This window comes from Coregonus lavaretus, assembly GCF_964263955.1.
Source record: "Coregonus lavaretus genome assembly, chromosome: 1".
In the NCBI taxonomy this organism is placed as follows: Eukaryota; Metazoa; Chordata; class Actinopteri; order Salmoniformes; family Salmonidae; genus Coregonus; species Coregonus lavaretus.
The window spans coordinates 77619765-77642988 of NC_139988.1; positions in this window are offsets into that span (position 1 = coordinate 77619765).

Genomic DNA, 23224 nt, shown 5'->3' on the forward strand with positions numbered 1-23224 from the left:
ATTACCCATAATCACTCCATTTCGTGGAAACAAAGGGCTCTCAAGGAGTGGTCTGCCCAGTGTGTAGGGCAATGTCTAGGTGTTTCCGTGGGGGCGACCTCGGTGGAGAGTCCGAACCAAGTGCCCACAATGCTAATTCCCCCTGAGTATGAGGATGTAGCACTCGTGTTTAGAGTACGGACGCACTATTTGCGTATTCTTTTGGATTTTGTGTATTTGCGCACTGTATGCGTAATCGCTCGCCTCCGTGTTTGTTGAGGCCCGTTACTTTGTATTGTCGTGTCTCTACCAGTAAAGTCTGTTGGTCTAAGCTTCTGTGTCCTGCGCCTGACTCCAACACCATATCCACATCAGCCCTTGACATCAGGACAAGTCTATGAATGTCCTTGAGTGGCCCAGCCAGAGCCGGGACTTGAACCTGATCAAACATCTCTGGAGAGACCTGAAAATAGCTGTGCAGCGACACTCCCCATCCAACCTGACAGACCTTGAGACAATCTGCAGAGAAGAATGGGAGAAACTCCCCAAATAAATAAAAATAAAAATATAGGTGTGCCAAGCTTGTAGCATCATACCCAATAAGATTTGAGGCTGTAATTGCTGCCAAAGGTACTGAATACTTATGTAAATGTGATATTTAAAACATTTTAAACCAGTTTTTGCTCTGTCATTATGGGGTATTGTGTGTAGATTGAAGAGGGAACAAAAACAACAATTTAATCCATTTTAGAATAAGGCTGTAACGAAACAAAATGTGGAAAAGGTCAAGGGGTCTGAATACTTTCCGACTGCACTGTATTCCTTTTATGCACTTATGCACATTTAGATCATTATAGTATAGTTCATAAACTAGTTATGTTCATAAAGACCTTTTTACAGTTGGTCTAGTGTCTGTAGCTTAAACTGTTAAAGAGCTGCACTGTTTATAAAACCAAACACTTTAGGCTGCCATCGACAGCCATGTTGTTTCATGCAATTTCAAATAGTTATAATGCACAGTAATAATGTTTTGTGGCAGGGCTTGTGCTATTATCAGACGTCCCGGGAAAAACCCCAGGAAATTAATAGACAGGAAATTCCAAATCGAATTTGACCTATGCACTAACAAAGCTTTTCAGCATAAGCAGCTTGACTACTGCTAGTGTACCTTAGCTTTATTGATTTACTGTACTTCAACAAAAGATGTACTCACATTGGATGGGTTGATTAGGATTCAAACCCTCTCTCAAACAGCCTAATACATGCTCTTAGCGTAGGTTTACCCCATTCATTTACTTGGTAATGTTAACGTGTTTTTTTCATGTAAGACACATGCAATCTGCCATCTGGGAATCTGTTCAATGTTCGTAATCTTGATATATAGAATTGGTGGTGGAGAAATAACCACTCTCAAATTCATCGATAGAGCTATGGATACAAAATGAAAATGTTAACCATATTCAGAGGCTAAACATTGTTTGTTTCAAATTACATTGTTTACAAACAATAGAGTAGAACAAGCATACAGTTGAAGTCGGAAGTTTACATACACTTAGGTTGGAGTCATTAAAACTTGTTTTTCAACCACATCTACTTTGTGCATGACACAAGTAATTTTTCCAACAATTGTTTACAGACAGTATAATTCACTGTATCACAATTCCAGTGGGTCAGAAATTTACATACAGTGGGGAAAAAAAGTATTTAGTCAGCCACCAATTGTGCAAGTTCTCCCACTTAAAAAGATGAGAGAGGCCTGTAATTTTCATCATAGGTACACGTCAACTATGACAGACAAAATGAGGGAAAAAAATCCAGAAAATCACATTGTAGGATTTTTAATGAATTTATTTGCAAATTATGGTGGAAAATAAGTATTTGGTCAATAACAAAAGTTTCTCAATACTGTTATATACCCTTTGTTGGCAATGACACAGGTCAAACGTTTTCTGTAAGTCTTCACAAGGTTTTCACACACTGTTGCTGGTATTTTGGCCCATTCCTCCATGCAGATCTCCTCTAGAGCAGTGATGTTTTGGGGCTGTCGCTGGGCAACACATACTTTCAACTCCCTCCAAAGATTTTCTATGGGGTTGAGATCTGGAGACTGGCTAGGCCACTCCAGGACCTTGAAATGCTTCTTACGAAGCCACTCCTTCATTGCCCGGGCGGTGTGTTTGGGATCATTGTCATGCTGAAAGACCCAGCCACGTTTCATCTTCAATGCCCTTGCTGATGGAAGGAGGTTTTCACTCAAAATCTCACGATACATGGCCCCATTCATTCTTTCCTTTACACGGATCAGTGGTCCCTTCGCAGAAAAACAGCCCCAAAGCATGATGTTTCCACCCCCATGCTTCACAGTAGGTATGGTGTTCTTTGGATGCAACTCAGCATTCTTTGTCCTCCAACACGACAAGTTGAGTTTTTACCAAAAAGTTCTATTTTGGTTTCATCTGACCATATGACATTCTCCCAATCCTCTTCTGGATCATCCAAATGCACTCTAGCAAACTTCAGACGGGCCTGGACATGTACTGGCTTAAGCAGGGGGACACATCTGGCACTGCAGGATTTGAGTCTCTGGCGGCGTAGTGTGTTACTGATGGTAGGCTTTGTTACTTTGGTCCCAGCTCTCTGCAGGTCATTCACTAGGTCCCCCCGTGTGGTTCTGGGATTTTTGCTCACCGTTCTTGTGATCATTTTGACCCCACGGTGTGAGATCTTACGTGGAGCCCCAGATCGAGGGAGATTATCAGTGGTCTTGTATGTCTTCCATTTCCTAATAATTGCTCCCACAGTTGATTTCTTCAAACCAAGCTGCTTACCTATTGCAGATTCAGTCTTCCCAGCCTGGTGCAGGTCTACAATTTTGTTTCTGTTGTCCTTTGACAGCTCTTTGGTCTTGGCCATAGTGGAGTTTGGAGTGTGACTGTTTGAGGTTGTGGACAGGTGTCTTTTATACTGATAACAAGTTCAAACAGGTGCCATTAATACAGGTAACGAGTGGAGGACAGAGGAGCCTCTTAAAGAAGAAGTTACAGGTCTGTGAGAGCCAGAAATCTTGCTTGTTTGTAGGTGACCAAATACTTATTTTCCACCATAATTTGCAAATTAATTCATAAAAAATCCTACAATGTGATTTTCTGGAGAAAACATTTCTCAATTTGTCTGTCATAGTTGACGTGTACCTATGATGAAAATTACAGGCCTCTCATATTTCTAAGTGGGAGAACTTGCACAATTGGTGGCTGACTAAATACTTTTCTTCCCCCACTCTAACTTTGTAAGGACTGTGTTTGTGCAAAATATTTCTGTGAAAAAATAGTGTGGCTAGCTCAAATGCTGTTGCGTCGATCGAAACTGGACGTTCTAAATAAGCGTTCTAATCACACCAGTTTGAGCGTACGCTGCAGGGACCACTGTAGAATGATCACACCCATTTGTTGATATGTGTGAAAAGGTTACATTTGGTCAAATGTAGGGTTAAGGAACGGTTTTGCAGACACATTACACATAGTCCTGGACTAGAAAGAAGTAATTCTGCTTTGAAAGTTGATAAACTTGTAACCCCACTTTTGAGAAAATGGCTCGTGAATGTTTTGGTACACCTACTGGAGAGCTCTTCTTTGTCTACACCCATTCAGCATCGTTCACACCCTCTTAAGCCTTAGCCCCAACCATCTCTTTAAAGATTCACAGTGTATGAAACAACCAAGATTTCAAGACTAAAAGTTGTGAAAGTAGTAGCAAAAAGTAGTAGTAAAAATACACTTTATCTAATCCTTGGCCTATATCCTAATCTAACTTTGGTGCAGGTCATGTTGATCTTCACATTACCATCTCTGGTAAACACACACTATATCAAATAAAATGTATGTTTATTTGTCACATGCACAGGATACAGAAGGTGTAAACGGTACAGTGAAATGGTTACTTGCATAGTGGAGCTAGCTAAACAATGAACCATAATCCCAACTCTGATGCTGCATTCAAAACAACAGGGAACTTGGAAATCTCTTACTTCCGAGCGTTCAAAACAACTGGGAACTCCGATTTGAACAGTCATCCAACTCGGAATTCCAACTCGGGAATTCTGGCCTCTTATTAGAACTCCGACTTTCCGACCTGAAGATCACTGACGTCATGATTTGACCTGGTATTTTTCAGAGTTCCCAGTTGTTTTGAACTTGGCAATACTACCATTCATGAATCTGCAGGTAGCTAAATCTAACCAACTAAGTTCAATGTTAGCTAGCTAGCTAGCTAATGTCATGGCTGTCCTGTCTGAGGAGCCAAGAGGCCTCAGATCAGCTTGGCAGTGGTTGACAATAGCCAGACCCTCTCTCACCCACAGAATGGGTACTGCACCAAACAGGTGGAGCGAGAGAGAGAGAGAGAGAGAGAGAGAGAGAGATAACTGTGCACGGAGGAGGGAGTCACCAACACAGTGAGTCAGCTGGGGGTGACAGAGTGCCGGGAGCTCGAGGCTGTGGACGTCGGGGAGTGGAGGCGTCACCAGGAGGAGGACACAGAGCTGTGTCCTGTGCTGCGGTGGGGGGGGGGGAGAGAGAAGAAGACCGCCGTGTGGGGGAATTAGTCCCCCTATCACCAGTAACCAAAGGGCTGTGGGCTAAATTTACAGTCCAGAGTGGCTAAGGGGGTGGTCCAGAGGGGGTGGAAAAAGCCAGCTACTGGAGAAATTACGTGACATGTAGTGGTGCCCAACAGGCTGCAGGGGAGCATGTTACAGTGGGGCATTTTGGGGTCTCCAAAACATTAAAGCGCGTGCGTAAAGGCTTTTATTGGGCCAGGCACAGGAGGGATGTGGAGGACTTTTGTAGGCAGTGCGACGAGTGTGCTGCTAAAAAAGGACATCCGGGTCAGTTACACGCCCTCCTACAACAATTCCCAGTAGGGGAGCCCATGGAGAGACTGGGGGTAGACATAGTGGGGCCGTTTCCAACCACAGACAGCGGTAACAGGTAGATTCTAACTGCTATGGACTACTTCACCAAGTGGCCAGAGGCTTACGCTCTCCCAGACAAGGAGGCAGAGACAGTAGCTGATGCGTTGATAGGGGGAATAATCAGTCGGTTTGGGGTGCCACAGTCTATTCACAGCGACCAGGGGAGAAACTTTGAGTCACAGGTGTTCTCAGAGTTGTGTAGACGGTTAGGCACGGAGAAGTCTACTCCACTACTCCGCTTCACCCCCAGAGTGATGGGCTGGTGGAAAGATATAACAGAACATTAGCGCAGCAGCTGGCTATCGTCACCTCAAAACACCAGAGAGATTGGGACACCCACTTACCGTTTATTCTTATGGCATGTAGGTCGACTGTTCAAGAATCGACTGCGTGCTCCCCAGCGCTACTAATGTTAAGTCGTGAATTGCACACCCCAGCCGAACTAACGTTTGGCCACCCTCCTGATAACGACGATGCGGTTTTGCCCGGCCCGAACGATGTTCATTGTTTGCAGAACCGGTTAGAAGCGGCTCACACCTTCGCAAGACAGCAACTCGAGAATGCAGGGATGCGCCAAAAGCGCCACTATGACTTGCACGCTAGATGGAGGCACTTTGGAGCGGGAGAATGTGTGTGGCTTCACATCCCCACGCGCAAGAAGGGGAGGTGCCCAAAGCTGGACAGTGCATGGGTGGGGCCGTGCCTGGTGATAGAGAGAGTGGGGGAGGTGACGTACCGTGTGGAGGTTCCCCCACGGAGCAGGAAGGTGGTGGTCCACCGGGATCGATTGGCGCCCTACACAGGGAGGAAAACAGTAGGGAATGGGAGTGAGGAATCTGCTGTGAGCTCACAGTAACAGTCTAATGAGGAGACTCTAGTGCAACCTGAGCCTGGGAAAATGGATAGCTAGCTAACATAATGGTTGTTAGGTAGCTAGCAAACACTAAAGCTAACGTTACCTAGCTACGTAATTATGATAGGACAACCTATTTAACCTGAATGACCATCAAATTCACCATTCGTAATGTTTGTTACTTACAGTTTTCAGTCAGCCAAAACACCCTTAGTCTGTCGAAATAACGTTAGCCATGTTCCACTAGTCAGTCGCACTAGAACTAGAATACTTGCAAATATTCTGGTGGACTTCATGCGCTGGTGGCGGGAGACTCAACCCACTAGCTGGGTCAAATATCCATAGCCCAACCTTAATAACCCAGCACCAACAACCCAACCTTGCTGTATTTACAGAAAACAACCCAACTATTGACCCAATGCCCGCAACCCAGCAATTGGGTCATCCAAACAACCCAAAATGTTTTTGTGTAACTTACATCTCAAAGCCATGCATGTGAGAAGCCTTGACCTGTCTGGCGCACACATTTCTCTGTCCTCAGTTTGATTGAAGGCCTCAATCTGTATTTTTGGCTTGTAACTGATTGCTTCTAGAACGAGAGAAGGAACAACACATGATCAAGACGAGCTAGCTGCTAGTTTAAAGCAATGAAATATCTAATTGTTACAAAGAATGAATGTATGGGCAACATTTATGAGAATAATACATGCATTTACTTACCTTATCAATCTTGAAGACGATACTCATTTATCACCAAAAAAAGTGTTATGAGTGAGTGCACCACAAACATACTTCAAGGGTGTTGATGCATCCTCCTCCTAATACAAAGTTTTGATGTCAAATCAACTCATATTGTTGCTAGCTTAGCTGTTGTGCTAAACCTCTATGGGATCGGTGTCCCTTATACAGGATAGTTGTTGCTCAATATGTGTAATGTGACTACAATGGTGTTGTAAACAACAGCCAACTTTCTGGGACATAGACATGTCTTATATGGGCAGAAAGCTTACATTCTTGTTAATCTAACTGCAGTGTCCAATTTACAGTAGCTATTACAGCAAAATAAATACCATGCTATTGTTTGAGGGTAGTGCACAACAACAAAACACTTATCACGGCAACTGGTTTGGTGCATTCACCTCTGAAGGTAAATAATGTACTTACATTCAGTAATCTTGCTCTGATTTGTCATCCTGAGGGTCCCAGAGATAAAATGTAGTGTAGTTTTGTTTGAAAAATCAATTTTTATATTCAAATGTAGGAACTGGGTTCTACAGTTTGACCTCTGACTCCACACCCACCCGCCCATCTGGCCTTTCTCTTGCATTTCAAGATGATGCAACAAAAACAATAGAAAATGCATGTTTTTTGTTTGTATTATCTTTTACCACATCTAATGTATTATATTCTAATACATTAATTTCACATTTCCACAAACTTCAAAGTGTTTCCTTTCAAATGATATCAAGAATATACATATCCTTGCTTTAGGTCCTGAGCTACAGGCAGTTAGATTTGGGTATATAATTTTAGCCGAAAATTGAAAAAAGGGTCAGATCCTTAAAAGGTTTTAACATCCTACTGAACCGTGACACTAGCATATTGACATGCATATTGGTATTAAAAGCAACGTATTCACCTAAAAATGTGTTTAACCAAATCATTAGTTAGCTAGCTACCTATCACATGAATTGTGACACAAATATAATAGTTAACGTTAGCTAGCTAAGCGCTAGCCAGTCAGTCAGTGGTGTTGACAGATTGAAACTGGTATCAACAAAATGTGTTTGACTCTATCCCATAAAAAATGTAATTTCTAACTAGGCATCATTTAGCTAATAAAATGGTGACGTTTAATTAATAATTTAGACACTAACCGTACAACTTTGGTAGGCACTGTAGCTAGCTAGATCGCTTGGTTTCCATTTTCCAACAGATGTTTCTAATCCCCTTGATTGGTCATCAACTTTTACTGGTCTTGGAACTCATGTGTTCATTAGAAACAGCTTCTGGTAAACTGTTTGCCGCTAGTGGCAATAAATATTATTGTTGCCAAAGGTTTGCCGCAGATTCACCACTACTGGTAAACGTTTGCAAACTTCTGGCAACATTTTGTGGCACACTATTTAGTTTGCAGCAAACAAATGCATTTTTGTAAGGGTTAGGTTCCGCAAAATAATCCAGTTTCAATTTAACCATTTGTCAAAACAAATGGTTAGATGGAATACAGATTTTCTCTCACACTTGTTGAAAAGAACAAAAAGTACCATCTTGGCAGAGGAGGTAAATTTCCCTTAAAGCCTTGTTGTGCCAGGATTTAAATGTACCATCATTAAAGCTGTCATGCCTACTCCCGTTCCCTCTCTCTGGCGCTCGACGTCGCCGGTCTACTAACCACCGGTCCTGCCAACCCACATTACACACACCTGGCAACCATCGTTATGCACACCTGTACTTCATCATTACCTTGATTACTTCCCCTTTATTTAGCCCTCAGTAGCCTCAGTCTTGAGGCAGTATTTGTTTTTTGTTCACATTCAGTACACAGCTCCTGTTTTGTTTATCTGCTTATTCTCATGATTAAACTCACCTTCTGCACCTGCTTCCTGACTCCTAGCGTACACGTTACAGAATACTGCCTCTGAAAAAAATGGAAGCAGCAGAAGATAACACCCTCTTCCGGACAGTAGAGGAACAGGGTCATCTACTCCACCGACACCACGACCAGCTGGCTCTACTGGGTACGACCATGAAGGAGGTCCTCCGTGTTCTCCACCACCTCGACACCACCAGCTAGGTTTATCTGCTTATTTTCATGATTAAACTCACCTTCTGCACCTGCTTCCTGACTCCTAGCGTGTAGGTTACAAACAGGATGAAAAGCAAGGATTTCTCAATATGGGAGCAAAAGGGGTAGCGCGACGCATTGTAACCCAGTAATTTAGGAGTTGCTTTCCATACTTGTATACTTTTCAAAATTACAGGGTTATTTGTAATCTTTATCTCTTGCAGGCCAAAAATATGGCAGGTATTTAAACTCATATGGTAAATGTCAAAGGATTCTAGCCTTGCCCAAGAACTTAATGAGGGAGAAAACCATTGCTTAACTTGGGCGAGTTGGGCTGGCCAATGGTAAAGTTTTAGGTTAGGCAAATTTAGACCACCCGCCTTATATGAAAGATACAGGACCTGCGGACAATTTCTGGGTGATTCGTTATTCCAAATTAATGAGGAAAATAGGCTCTGCATGTTTTGAGAAAATGCAGAGTGGGTGAAATTGGAAGTTTCCGAAACAAAAAAAGAAATTGAGGTAATATTGATATTTTCACGACGTTAACTCTGCCCATAAGATAAATAGCAAGTCAGTCCATTCTTTTCAAGTCATTGGTAACCTTTCCATTTGAATTGGTCTTGTAAAGGTTTGGGGTTGAAGGTAGATCATCTCTGTCTTGGACCAATTGACTTTTCAAGCAATGACAGGAGGACTGGAATTAAGTATGACGGGTCTTGGAGATAGAGCAAGACATCAACCGCATACAATGATATAACACAGTATTAGTTTCCAATTGTAATTCCTTTAACTTGGTAATGTGCTCTAATCATGGCAGCATGGGGGTTCTATGACCAAAGCAAAAAGTCCTGCACTGGCCAGACAGCCTTGCCTTGTCCCTCGAGACCACAACTATGTGGTACTTCCACTCTGTCAAATGCTTTTACAGCAATAAGGGACACTACAACATTTGGGGTCTTAAGATCATTAGTATGAAAAATTATGTCAAAATATCTACGTAAATTATCAGAGGAGAGACGACCCTGCACAAAACCAGTTTGGTCTGTTTGGACGAGATTGGGCAGCACTGACTCTAGGCGCAGAGTTCATATTTTAGCAATCAATTTATAATCAACATTTAAAAGTGACACTGGTCTGTTTGAGGAGCATGTGTGATCTTTGTCTTTCTTTTTCAGTAAAGTAATAGCTGCAAGACAAAGTATGGGAAGCTGTTTTTTCTCCAGGCAGGCCTTGATAATAGGAAGAAAAAGAGGCATCAACTGCTCAGAATTGCCTATAGAATTCTATAGGAAACCCATCTAATCATGGTGCCTTTCCATTTCGGAGGGATCCCATAGGACCTCATAGCGCCTCAGTAGTAATGCCTTGATCTAAATTGAGCTTTGCTTCTTTTTATAAAGTTGGTATATTTATATCTTTCAGGAAGGCATTAAGAGTCTCTGAGTTACATTGCAAAGTAGATGAGTACAAGTCTTCATAGAATAGTCTAAACATTTCATTAATTTGAAGTGGATCTACTGTAACACTGCCATACGTTTTTTTATTTTCAAGATGTCACTTCCTTCTGTTTCTTTATTTGCCATGCTAGTAATTTGCCAGCCATTTCACCTTGTTCTACATATCTTTGTTTTGTTTTTAAAATAGATAGTGCTATAGAGTGAGTATTCAATATGTTGTATCTCATTTTTTTTATTCTCTAGTTGCCGAAGTACGAGAGGGTCTTTGGTAACCGAATGCAGATTCTCCAAGTGTTTGTCTTTTTCAATATCTTTTAATTCATCTTTAGTTTTCCTTTTTAGAGAAGAAGCAAATGCTATGATGTTCCCTATATTGTAGGCTTTCAAGGTATCCCAGACCATTAAAGGGCATACTGCTGTGTTCCGGTGCACTTCAAATAAAACATTGAAGTGATTATTAACATAATGAATAAATTCATGATTTGCTAGTAGCAATATGTTGAATCTCCAAGACTTTGGTGTCACAGGAGGTCCCTCAAATTCATTGGAAAAAAAACTGGGCAGGTGGTCAGATAAAATTAGAGGAAAATAAACACAATTTGTTATCTTGGAAATAAAAATTGATGGAACAAAACAAATCTATTATTGAATAGGATTTGTGTACATGAGAATAAAAAGAAAAGTCCCTTTCATTAGGATGTGGTGTTCTCCATACTTCTTGAAGTCCTAAATCTTGAGTGTTATGGACACGTGCTGTAGACATATTGGTCAATGATTGGATGTTAGTCAATAATTTATGAAAATTGGGATCCAAACTAATATTAAAATCCAACAAAAAATAGAAATGGCTTGTTGATAATTTGGCTCTATCAACAGTCAGTTGGCTCAGTTTGAATCCACAGAATAATTTGACCTATCGACTGATGGCCGAGCAGAATAATATTTATACATTGGCCTAATTAATACAGCAAAAGATAAAGCATCTGTGATGCATTTCGGCTGAATCATTAGGCCATGGTCTGTTGTAGCCTAGGCCTACTTGAATCTTAAGAGGTTGCATAACCCATGAATGAGAGCAGCCAAAATAAAACACATATTTCCATCAAACCGGAAGTGGAGCTAGGCTACTGTCCGAATGATCAGACAGGAGATGGATGGAGCTGTTTCTCATCGGGCCAAGAGTTGTTTTGATTAACCTGTACATAGTGATTCTTGGCATCTTTGGGGTCCGTGAAAGAGACCGTGATGCGAAAATTAGAAACTCACCTGCTGCCCGATATGGAACCTTTCCCAGAAATGGAAAGCTGTTCCGCATGAATCAGAATAATACTTTTCAGAGATGTCATGATCCATTTCTGCCCCACCATCCGAGTCATTTTCATTCAGATCTTGTAGCAACGCTAACCCAGCATCTGCATCCATTTGTCTTGGTCTTGCCATTGAAAATTACACACGCTATCCCTGTGTAGCCTACTCCAAGTAGGCCTAGAGTACACTAATAAGACTGCTTGGATTTGGTGGACTAATATAGGGTACACCATTTTGAGATTATAATTAGAATAGATGAATACAATAGAATGGCGAGTCATGACGGCAGTCAAAGTCCATTTGACCATTTAGTCATGTTAATTAGGGTTCTCAGATATTCTACCAAACTTGCTAACTGCCTGGTACTCAGTACTCTATTGTCCCTCTAATCACTCTGACATCAATGCAAATGTAATCGAAAATCTATTCAAACATTCATGAGAGCCCATGAGCTCATGTTGCTGAACATTTCTATAGTGTCACACCCTGGCTCTGGGGACTCTATATGTTGAGCCAGGGTGTGTAGATTCTATGTGTTCTAGTTCTGTGTTGTAGTTCTATGTGTTATATTTCTATGTTGGCCAGATTGGTTCCCAATCAGAGGCAACGAGTGTCAGCTGTTGCTGGTTGTCTCTGATTGGGAACCATATTTAAACAGTCTGTTTTCCCTTAGTGTTTGTGGGATCTTGTTTCTGTTTGGTTTGTTTCTGTGTTGGTTGTGTAAACCGTAGGAATGCACGTATCGTTTATTGTTTTGTTGTTTATATTATCACTAAATATAATTAAGTTCAAATATGTTTGCAACTAACGCTGCGCATTGGTCTACTCCGTCTAACGATCGTGACATATAGGCTATGCAATTGCGTGAGAAAACAGAGTGATGGCCTCTATTAAAAATAGGAGGATCCCATCAGCTTTCTATAGGCTAGACCTAATATATTTATTTCTCAACTTTCCTAATATTAAGCACATTGCTTATCTTTAGCCTACCTACCTGGCTGGCATGAAAATGAACCACAGGAAAAGTGTCCTCCATTCTCTATTTACAGTAAGTGCATAGATGACATGTCTTTTTTTCCACTGCCCTTATTTCGAGACAGGTGCATGATAATGGTCCATTCTAAATCAAAACATTTCACACATACATTGGGGGGGGGGAAGTATTTAGTCAGCCACCAATTGTGCAAGTTCTCCCACTTAAAAAGATGAGAGGCCTGTAATTTTCATCATAGGTACACGTCAACTATGACAGACAAATTGAGATTTTATTTCTCCAGAAAATCACATTGTAGGATTTTTTATGAATTTATTTGCAAATTATGGTGGAAAATAAGTATTTGGTCACCTACAAACAAGCAAGATTTCTGGCTCTCACAGACCTGTAACTTATTTAAGAGGCTCCTCTGTCCTTCACTCGTTACCTGTATTAATGGCAACGAGTTGCATCCAAAGAACACAATACCTACTGTGAAGCATGGGGGTGGAAACATCATGCTTTGGGGCTGTTTTTCTGCAAAGGCACCAGGACGACTGATCTGTGTAAAGGAAAGAATGAATGGGGCCATGTATCGTGAGATTTTGAGTGAAAACCTCCTTCCATCAGGAAGGGCATTGAAGATAAAACATGGCTGGGTCTTTCAGCATGACAATGATCCCAAACACACCGCCTGGGCAACGAAGGAGTGGCTTCGTAAGAAGCATTTCAAGGTCCTGGAGTGGCCTAGCCTGTCTCCAGATCTCAACCCCATAGAAAATCTTTGGAGGGAGTTGAAAGTCTGTGTTGCCCAGCGACAGCCCCAAAACATCATTGCTCTAGAGGAGATCTGCATGGAGGAATGGGCCAAAATACCAGCAACAGTGTGTGAAAACCTTACAGAAAACGTTTGACCTGTGTCATTGCCAAGAAAGGGTATATAACAAAGTATTGAGAAACTTTTGTTATTGACCAAATACTTATTTTCCACCATAATTTGCAAATAAATTCATAAAAAATCCTACAATGTGATTTTCTGGATTTTTTACCCTTATTTTGTCTGTCATAGTTGACGTGTACCTATGATGAAAATTACAGGCCTCTCATCTTTTTAAGTGGCGGAACTTGCACAATTGGTGGCTGACTAAATCGTTTTTTTTCCCCACTGTATATTATTTAGTACATGTAAAGACGAGATTAACTCAAGAATAGTGTGATGGGTGACAATATTAGCCTATCACTTGTGAATGATGCCCAGCTTAAGGCAAGAAACAACGCATGCTTTTCTTTGCGACTTTTTCAAATCCTAGTCGCACACCTCATGTAGCCTAGCCTATAGGCCTATATGTTTTGATAAGGTTTGTATCACAACTAAAGTGTCCAAATAACTTCTTAAAATGAAGCACATTCATCCGCTTTACAACGGGTGTAGAGCCTATCTGGCATACATACGCAGCGCGTGAGTTTCAAGTTTGGGGAGGATAATTTTCACCATAAAAATGCACCTTTATAATAAAAGCATTACATGCATAATTGCATTTGTGGTCTCTTTTGAGAATGGTTTTTTCATGCTAATGGAACATTTGCGCTTATAGCCTACTGCCATGTGCACATTGCTGCGCTTATAATGTGAAGAAATAGCCTGATAGTTTATCAACATTTTAAGCTAAATGTTCTCATCTGTTGCATCAGACTCATTGCTTAAAACAGGTTTTTTGATAGTGGTTGTACTAATTTAGGACCTACAAACTGTCCCAGACTATGTTTGGAATATTTATTTCTCGCACATACTAGGTCAACTTTTGTACTATGGGGGATAGTAGATAGTTGACATAGGCTAGTGCTTTTGCTGTTCGTTAGGCCTACTCATCTTGTTGGCTGACTAATGTAAATGTGGATAGTTCTTCCAATATCTTCAATATGCGCCAAGGGAATTGGATAAGGACTCGTGCAGTTGCATCCGCGATATGTCTGTCTTCACTTGTAGCCTGTGAGAAAGACCCGCTCATGTGACAGAGAGCCATGTGAGTGAGCACGCAGCCGGGAGAAAGTAATTATAATTATTATATTCAGCCGAAGGGCACAACGGCCACTGGCCACAAAAGGCATGGATTTTTTTAGGGGGAATTACGGCCACACAAACGGGATGCAGCCTGGAAATTTGAGGCATCATCAAGTGCTTGTCAAATTGTGAATGAGAGACTAATGAAGTGTGTACAGCCTGCACAAAAAACAAAGCAGAACTCATGCCTTTCATGATACTTTTTTCAAATCATCAATAGTCGCATCATGAAGCCTTTGAATGTATTAAAAATCTAAACATATAGCCCGACATTTGTATCACAACTAAAGTTACATAAATAACTCTAAATTAAGCATACAGGAGTACCTGTTTCTTTGTTAACCACTCAACACAGAATAGCTGCATGTGCACACTCCCTCAAATCGTTTGGAGAAAATATATTTTGTATTTTATTCAGCTATGTTCAATTGTATTCTTCATACTATAAAAAAATATATATAAAATAATGCCACGGAATTCTAAGCAAATCTTGTCTGCTAAATTAACTAGTGTAGCCCACAGCCATATGGCATAGCCAGATCAGAGCCTAACATAAGGACAACTCAGAGTATGCTATTCTGTTCTTTTGAAATAGAATAAATTTTCTTCATATCATGTTTCTTTAGACCTGTCTAAAATAAATAATGGATTTATTGTGATTGTGTAGGCTATATTACATGGATTTATTAAAATGTAGATGTTCCAAAGGTCGCAATCAGTGGCTTGTAGGCTATGCGTAGAAGCCAGGAGATGCTAAATGTTTTAATGTTAATTAACGCTCAATTACCGTGAGACCGGCAGTTATTTACTTGACAATCACCGGCTGACAAAATTCAATGACCGCCACAGCCCTAGGCCCGCCCCTACAGTCTAATCATATTTAAGTTAATTTAAATTAACTGCTACGTGATTCTCCAACCATGTAGGAAGCCTACTCGATACTAGGTGCACTTGAACTCACACACCCAACTAGGAGAGGAGAGAGTCTACTGAAGTTGAAGCAGCGAATTCTGAGTGTGTGAATAATGCAAAAAATAAGTGCTTTTAATACAATAGGTAGGCTAACGCATACAAAGAAGAAAGACAACCATTTCCAAATAATCCAAATAGTCTTTCTGACCGCATGTCGTGCGGGCATAAAACCCTTTAGTTTGGTGTCTCTAGCTTGAACGGTTCAAAAGTTACTGTTGGTGAGTTATTTTATGCAAATGTCTATATATACAAAAATATTGATAAAACAATTTCAAAGATTTTATTGAGTTACAGTTCATATAAGGAAATCAGTCAATTTAAATACATTCATTAGGCCCTAATCTATGGATTTCACATGACTGGGAATACAGACATGCGTGCGTCTGTTGGTCACAGATACCTTTTTTTTTTATGTAGGGGCTTGGATCAGAAAACCAGTCAGTATCTGGTGAGACCACCATTTGCTTGATGCAGCGTGACACATCTCTTTGCATAGAGTACTTTTTGTCACCCATTGAGCATCCCAAACATGCTCAATGGGTGACAAATCTGGTGAGTATGCAGGCTATGGAAGAACTGGAACATTTTCAGCTTGCAGGAATAGTGTACAGACCCTTGCGACATGGGGCTGTTCATTATCATGCTGAAACATGAGGTGATGGCGACGGATGAATGGCAAGACAATGGGCCTCTGGATCTCGTCACGGTATCGCTGTGCAAATTGCCATCGATATAATGCAATTGTGTTTGTTGTCCGTAGCTTATGCCTGCCCATACCATAACCCCACCGCCACCATGGGGCACTCTGTTCACAACGTTGACATCAGCAAACTGCTCACCCACACGACGCCATCTGCCGGTACAGTTGAAACCGGGATTAATCTGTGAAGAATACACTTCTCCAGCGTGCCAGTGGCCATCGAAGGTGAGCATTTGCCCACTGAAGTCGGTTATGACGCTGAACTGCAGTCAGGTGAAGACCCTGGTGAGGATGACGAGCACGCAGATGATCTTCCCTGAGACGGTTTCTGACAGTTTGTGCAGAAATTATTTGGTTGTGCAAACACACAGTTTCATCAGCTGTCCAGCTGTGGCTAGTTTTAGATGGTCCCGCAAGTGAAGAAGCCAAATGTGGAGGTCCTGGGCTGGTGTGGTTACACGTGGTCTGCGGTTGTGAGGCCGGTTGGACATACTGACAAATTCTCTAAAACAACGTTGAGGCGGTTTATGGTAGATTAACATTTTATTCTCTGGCAACAGCTCTGGTAGACATTCCTGCAGTCAGCATGCCAATTGCATGCTCCCTCAAAACAGACATCTGTGGCATTGTGTTGTGTGAGAAAATTGCACATTTTAGAGTGGCCTTTTATTGTCCCCAACACAAGGTGCACCTGTGAAATGATCATGCTGTTTAATCAGCTTCTTGATATGCCACACCTGTCAGGTGGATGGATTATTTCAGCAAAAGAGAAACGCTCACTATATGGGTCCACAGACTCAACACTTTCAGTGTTAATTTAACACTGTGTTAATAATACAAAATTACACTGGAGAATTGGCTGTGTAGCTCCGTATAGCACGTGAACGCTGCATTAGTCAATTTAGGTTGACATGGACTTCAGGTTGAAAGATACCAACCATTTAAAACTGCTATATTCTAATGTATCTGTGTGAATTGAGTACCCAGTTGCTTGAATGGAAGGAACTGACCACACATAATAGATTTTCCCTGATGACTACAGATGTTTGGTTACCACAGAGTTACACTACAACAACCCAGTCCACTGGGAAGACAAACAGTCATCCATTAATCAGCTTAGCAATACCAACTGGGGGATCTCAGTGAAACATGTGGGAAGTAGTGTGCAAACTTGGGTTCAAATAGTATTTGTTTTCATTCAAATACTTGAGCAGCACTTGATTGGGCTTGTCTGGCGTTATGGATCCAATGGAATAGTCCTAAAAGTGCAAACCCGCCCATATGGGACTCCAGACAGGCTCAATTAAATACTTAAGGTTAAAAACAAAAATAAATAATACAATTTGATTGTTGTAGCCCAGATGTGACAAGCGTTTGAATTGAATTGACTTTAGGGAGATTTTTAACCCTTTAAGGGTGCATACTGTGCATTTGGAAAGTATTCAGACCCCTTCACTTTTTCCAATTTGTTTTACTATACAGCTTTATTGCAAAATTGATTAAATTGTTTTTTCCCCCCTTGTCAATCTACACACAATACCCCATAATGACAAAGCAAAAACAGTTTTTTTTTTATGTTTGTAAATGTATATATATATATTTTTAAATATCACATTTACATACACTACCGGTCAAAAGACACCTACTCATTCAAGGCTTTTTCTTTATTATTACTATTTTCTACATTGTAGAATAATAGTGAAGACATCAAAACTATGAAATAACACATATGGAATCATTTAGTAACCAAAAAAGTGTTAAACAAATCAAAATATATTTTATATTTGAGATTCTTCAAATAGCTACCCTTTGCCTTGATGACAGCTTTGCACACTTGGTATTCTCTCAACCAGCTTCACCTGGAATGCTTTTCCAACAGTCTTAAAGGAGTTCCCACATATGCTGAGCACTCGTTGGCTGCTTTTCCTTCACTCTGCTGTTCGACTCATCCCAAACCATCTCAATTTGGTTGAGGTCGGGGGATTGTGGAAGCCAAGTCATCTGATGCAGCACTCCATCACTATCCTTCTTGGTAAAACAGCCCGTACACAGCATGTAGGTGTGTTGGGTCATTGTCCTGTTGAAAAACAAATGATAGTCCCACTAAGTCCAAACCAGATGGGATGGTGTATCGCTGCATAAATAAATCACAGACAGTGTCACCAGCAAAGAAACCCCACACCATAACCCCTCCTCCTCCATGCTTTACGGTGGGAACTACACATGCGGAGATCATCCCACACCGCGTCTGCGAAAGACACAGCGGTTGGACCCCAAAATCTCAAATTTGGACTCCAGACCAAAGGACCAAAGGTCTGGAGTCCAAATTTGAGATTTTTGGGTCCAACCGCCGTGTCTTTCTGAGACGCGGTGTGGGTGAACAGATTTATTTATAATTCAAGGCACACTTAACCAGCATGGCTACCACAGCATTCTGCAGCGATATGCCATCCCATCTGTTTTGGGCTTAGTGGGACTATCATTTGTTTTTCAACAGGACAATGACTCCAGACCACCGGTCTAATGTCCATTGCTCGTGTTTCTTGGCCCAACCAAGTCTCTTCTTCTTATTGATGTCCTTTAGTAATGGTTTCTTTGCAGCAATTTGACCATGAAGGTCGGATTCAAACAGTCTCCTCTGAACAGTTGATGTTGAGATGTGTCTGTTACTTAAACTCTGTGAAGCATTTATTTGGGCTGCAATTTCTGAGGCTGGTAATTCCAATGAACTTATCCTCTGCAGCAGAGGTAACTCTGGGTCTTTCATTCCTGTGGCGGTCCTCATGAGCGCCAGTTTCATCATAGCGCTTGATGGTTTTTGTGACTGCACTTGAAGACACTTTCAAAGTTCTTGAAATGTTCCGTATTGACTGACCTTCATGTCTTCAAGTAATGATGGACTGTCGTTTCTCTATGCTTATTTGAGATGTTCTTGCCATAATATGGACTTGGTCTTTTACCAAATAGGGTTATCTTCTGTATACTCCACTCTAGCTTTTCACAACACAACTGATTGGCTCAAACGCATTAAGAAGGAAATAAATTCCACAAATTAACTTTTAAGTCACACCTGTTAATTGAAATGCATTCCAGGTGACTACCTCTTGAAGCTATTTGAGAGAATGCCAAGAGTGTGCAAAGCTGTTATCAAGGCAAAGGGTGGCTATTTGAAGAATCTCAAATATAAAATATATTTTGATTTGTTTAGCACTTTTTTGGTTACTACATGATTCCATATGTGTTATTTCATAGTTTTGATGTCTTCACTATTATTATACAATGTAGAAAATAGTAAAAATAAAGAAAAACCCTTGAATAAGTAGGTGTTCTAAAACTTTTGACCGGTAGTGTAAGTAGTCCCCTGTAGCTCAGTTGGTAGAGCATGGCGCTTGCAACGCCAGGGTTGTGGGTTCGTTTCCCACGGGGGGCCAGTATGAAAAATGTATGCACTCACTAACTGTAAGTCGCTCTGGATAAGAGCGTCTGCTAAATGACTAAAATGTAAATGTATTCAGACCCTTTACTCAGTACTTTGTTGAAGCACCTTTAACAGAGATTACAGCCTTGAGACTTCTTGGGTATGACGCTACAAGCTTGGCACACCTGTATTTGGGGAGATTTTCCCATTATTCTCTGCAGATCCTCTCAAACTCTGTCAGGTTGGATAGGTAGTGTCGCTGCACAGCTATATTCAGGTCTCTCCAGAGATGTTAGATCGGGTTGAAGTCCAGAATCTGGCTGGGCCACTCAACGACATTCAGAGACTTGTCCTGAAGCCACTCCTGCGTTGTGTGCTTAGGGTCGTTGTCCTGTTGGAAGGTGAACCTTCACCCCAGTATGAGGTCCTGAGTGCTCTGGAGCAGGTTTTCACCAAGGAACCCTCTGTACTTTGCTCCGTTCATCTTTCCCTCGATCCTGATTAGTCTCACAATCCCTGCCGCTGAAAAACATCCCCACAGCATGATGCTGCCACCACCATGCTTCACCGTAGGGATGGTGCCTGGTTTCCTCCAGATGTGACGCTTGGCATTCAGGCCAAAGAATTCAATCTTAGTTTCATCAGACCAGAGAATCTTGCTTCTCGTGGTCTGAGAGTCCTTTAGCTTCCTTTTGGTGAACTCCAAGCGGGCTGTCATGTGCCTTTTACTGAGGAGTGGCTTCCGTCTGGCCACTCTATCATAAAGGCCTGATTGGTGAAGTGCTGCAGAGATGGTTGTCCTTCTGGAAGGTTCTCCCATCTCCACAGAGGAACTCTGAGCTCTGTCAGAGTGACCACCGGGTTCTTGGTCACCTCCCTGACCAAGGCCCTTCTCCCCAGATTGCTCAGTTTGGCCGGGCGGACAGATATAGGAAGAGTCTTGGTGGTTCCAAACTTCTTCCATTTAGGAATGATGGAAGCCGCTGTGTTCTTGGGGACTTTCAATGCTGAAGAATTGTTTTGGTACCTTTCCCCAGATCTGTGGCTCGCCATAATCCTGTCTCGGAGCTCTACGGACAATTCCTTCGACCTCATTGCTTGGTTTTTGGTCTGACAAAGGGTGGCTATAAGGTCCTAAAGTTGACACTGTCAACTTTAGGACCTTATACAGACAGGTGTGTGCCTTTCCAAATCATGTCCAATTAATTGAATTTACCACAGGTGGACTCCAATCAAGTTGTAGAAACATCTCAAGGATGATCAATGGAAACAGGATGCACCTGAGCTCAATTTCGAGTCTCATAGTGAAGGGTCTGAATACTTATGTAAATTATTTATTTCTGTTTGAGATTTTTTATAAATTTGCACAAATTTCTAGAAACCTTTTTTTCCTTTTGATTATGGGGTATTTAGTGTAGATTGATGAGGGGGAAAAAATAATTTAATCAATTTTACAATAAGGCTGTCACTGAATACTTTCCGAATGCATTGTACATCAATAGTATGTAAATGTGTATGGTTATGCCCTGATTTGAACCCTAGTTGTGACATGTACAGTACTGTTGAAAGTATAGATAGACATCAAATTCAAGTATTCATTCACTGTAAAGAATGATTCAGGGGCTTAAATAAATGATTTCCACATTAAAATGCAGGTTTCTGGTTTTTTATTTCTATATTAGTATTAAGCTGTTTGTTGTGAAATGAGTTGTGACGTATATCAAAACTGTCGGGCAAATTGACATTGAAAGATGAGACCACCCATTCCCATCATCAACAAAGTCATGTGGCACATGTAGCATCTTACAAAGCTTGTGATTCTACCTCCACTGACTGCTAGTGGAATGGCCACTATGTTCAGCAATGCTTGCTAAAGTGGGTTCAAATGGCAAGTAATTTTTTTAAACATTAAGTCATGATCACTGAAAGTAACTGGTCAAAAAGAGGAAGTAGATCTAATGAGTAATAACAGTTTTGTAATTGATAAAAATAAGTTGGATCAAAGCCATTATTTTATGCTGGACTTAACTTTTGTTGTTTCACAAACACTAATATATTAAGTATATTATACATGAGTACCTCATGTTGGAAATACTCAAAAAGCTGATGCAAAAAGTTATCAATTTTTTTTTAAAAGTAGCACTAGCACAATATTTTTTACAGTGTTTACAGAATAGTGATTTGTCACAAAAAGCACTTGGGGAACTCTACTGAATAGTATCAACAATACACTTATATGAAGCTGTTTCAAAATACGAACAAACTATAGATCAGAGACATCCACAAAGCTCATGGGTGTTCAATATTCACAAGTCACTTTTCACTGATTAGACTGTGGGATTTAAGATTTCAATGCACAAATACCTAATATGTCTTCAATATTTCTTATAACTGTGATTTTTATAGTTGATTCATTCAATAATTCAATGGCAATAATTCTTTCTTCATACCAATGTGATTCCATATATTGATATGAACGCCCTGATGCAAGTATTTGACTGAATTGTATGTAACATGGCTTTTTACCTCCCTACAAAACACAAAAATACAGCTTCTATAAATGTTGCTTTTATGTTTCGGAATTATTGGAAGTTGCAATCTTATTAGAAAACAACATGTAACAGCACTTACATCGTTTTAAGATTACATGGTTGATTTGTAATGGTCAGATTTTGTGAATGGTCATGTGACTGTGCTATTCTGATGATGTCACTGATACACACTTGACATTGTAAAAAAAACACACAAAAAACAAACAAAAAAATACATATTGTAAAGTGGTTATCCCACTGGCTATAAGGTGAATGCACCAATTTGTAAGTCGCTCTGGATAAGAGTGTCTGCTAAATGACGTAAATGTAAATGTAAATTGTATAGATGATTGTCAATCAAGGACAGGACTGGTAAGAAGGACCTTTTTCGCTCTGCATTTTAGATAGTTGAACAGCTCATGTGGTTTCTCTGTCTTGATGCTTACACATGGCTTACATTTCTCACCCTAGATACCCGAAGAAGACTCATAGATACCATAATTATAGGCCTACACTCCACATTAGGAGTTTTTACAATTGCAAAACAGATAATCTGAGTTTCTCCTATATTAACAAAATGATTTTATGTTTGATTATCATCATTGTCATTGATTATCATCTGCTATGGTAACTGCCTCTCTCTATCAGTCTGACCTATGTTACCCTTTCAGCCTGGAGGTATGGTGCATTATAATGCAGTTATAATGCATTGTAATACTTTTCATAAACATGTATGCTCCCTTATAATGTCTTGTTATCATCTCATAATAATCTTGAACAGATAACACCCATTTTTATTCAGTTGAAATATAGAGATATAACATATTATAAGACATTAGAAAGGTTCATACATGCTTATAACATGTTATAAAGCCAGCTTTAAGTAAAGTGTTACCACTGTATCAATGGGATCACCTTATATCTTACTACCTCGTCATTGTTATTCTTTATTGTATCTATCTGATCTCCCATACTATTTGATCTCTCCTATGAAAGTATTGTATACATTCTTTATTTTCCGAGCATCAACCATCAGTAAAGGTATATTGATTATATAATAGTCCGTTTTGATATATTATGTTCCTTAGACCTTATAGTCCAAATGATCTTCCAGTGACACCTGAGTAACACTGAAAACTACGTTGCCATTTTACTACAGTATTGCGGTAATAATGTTGAAAAGGCAACAGATGTTAACCGATGCTGGTTGC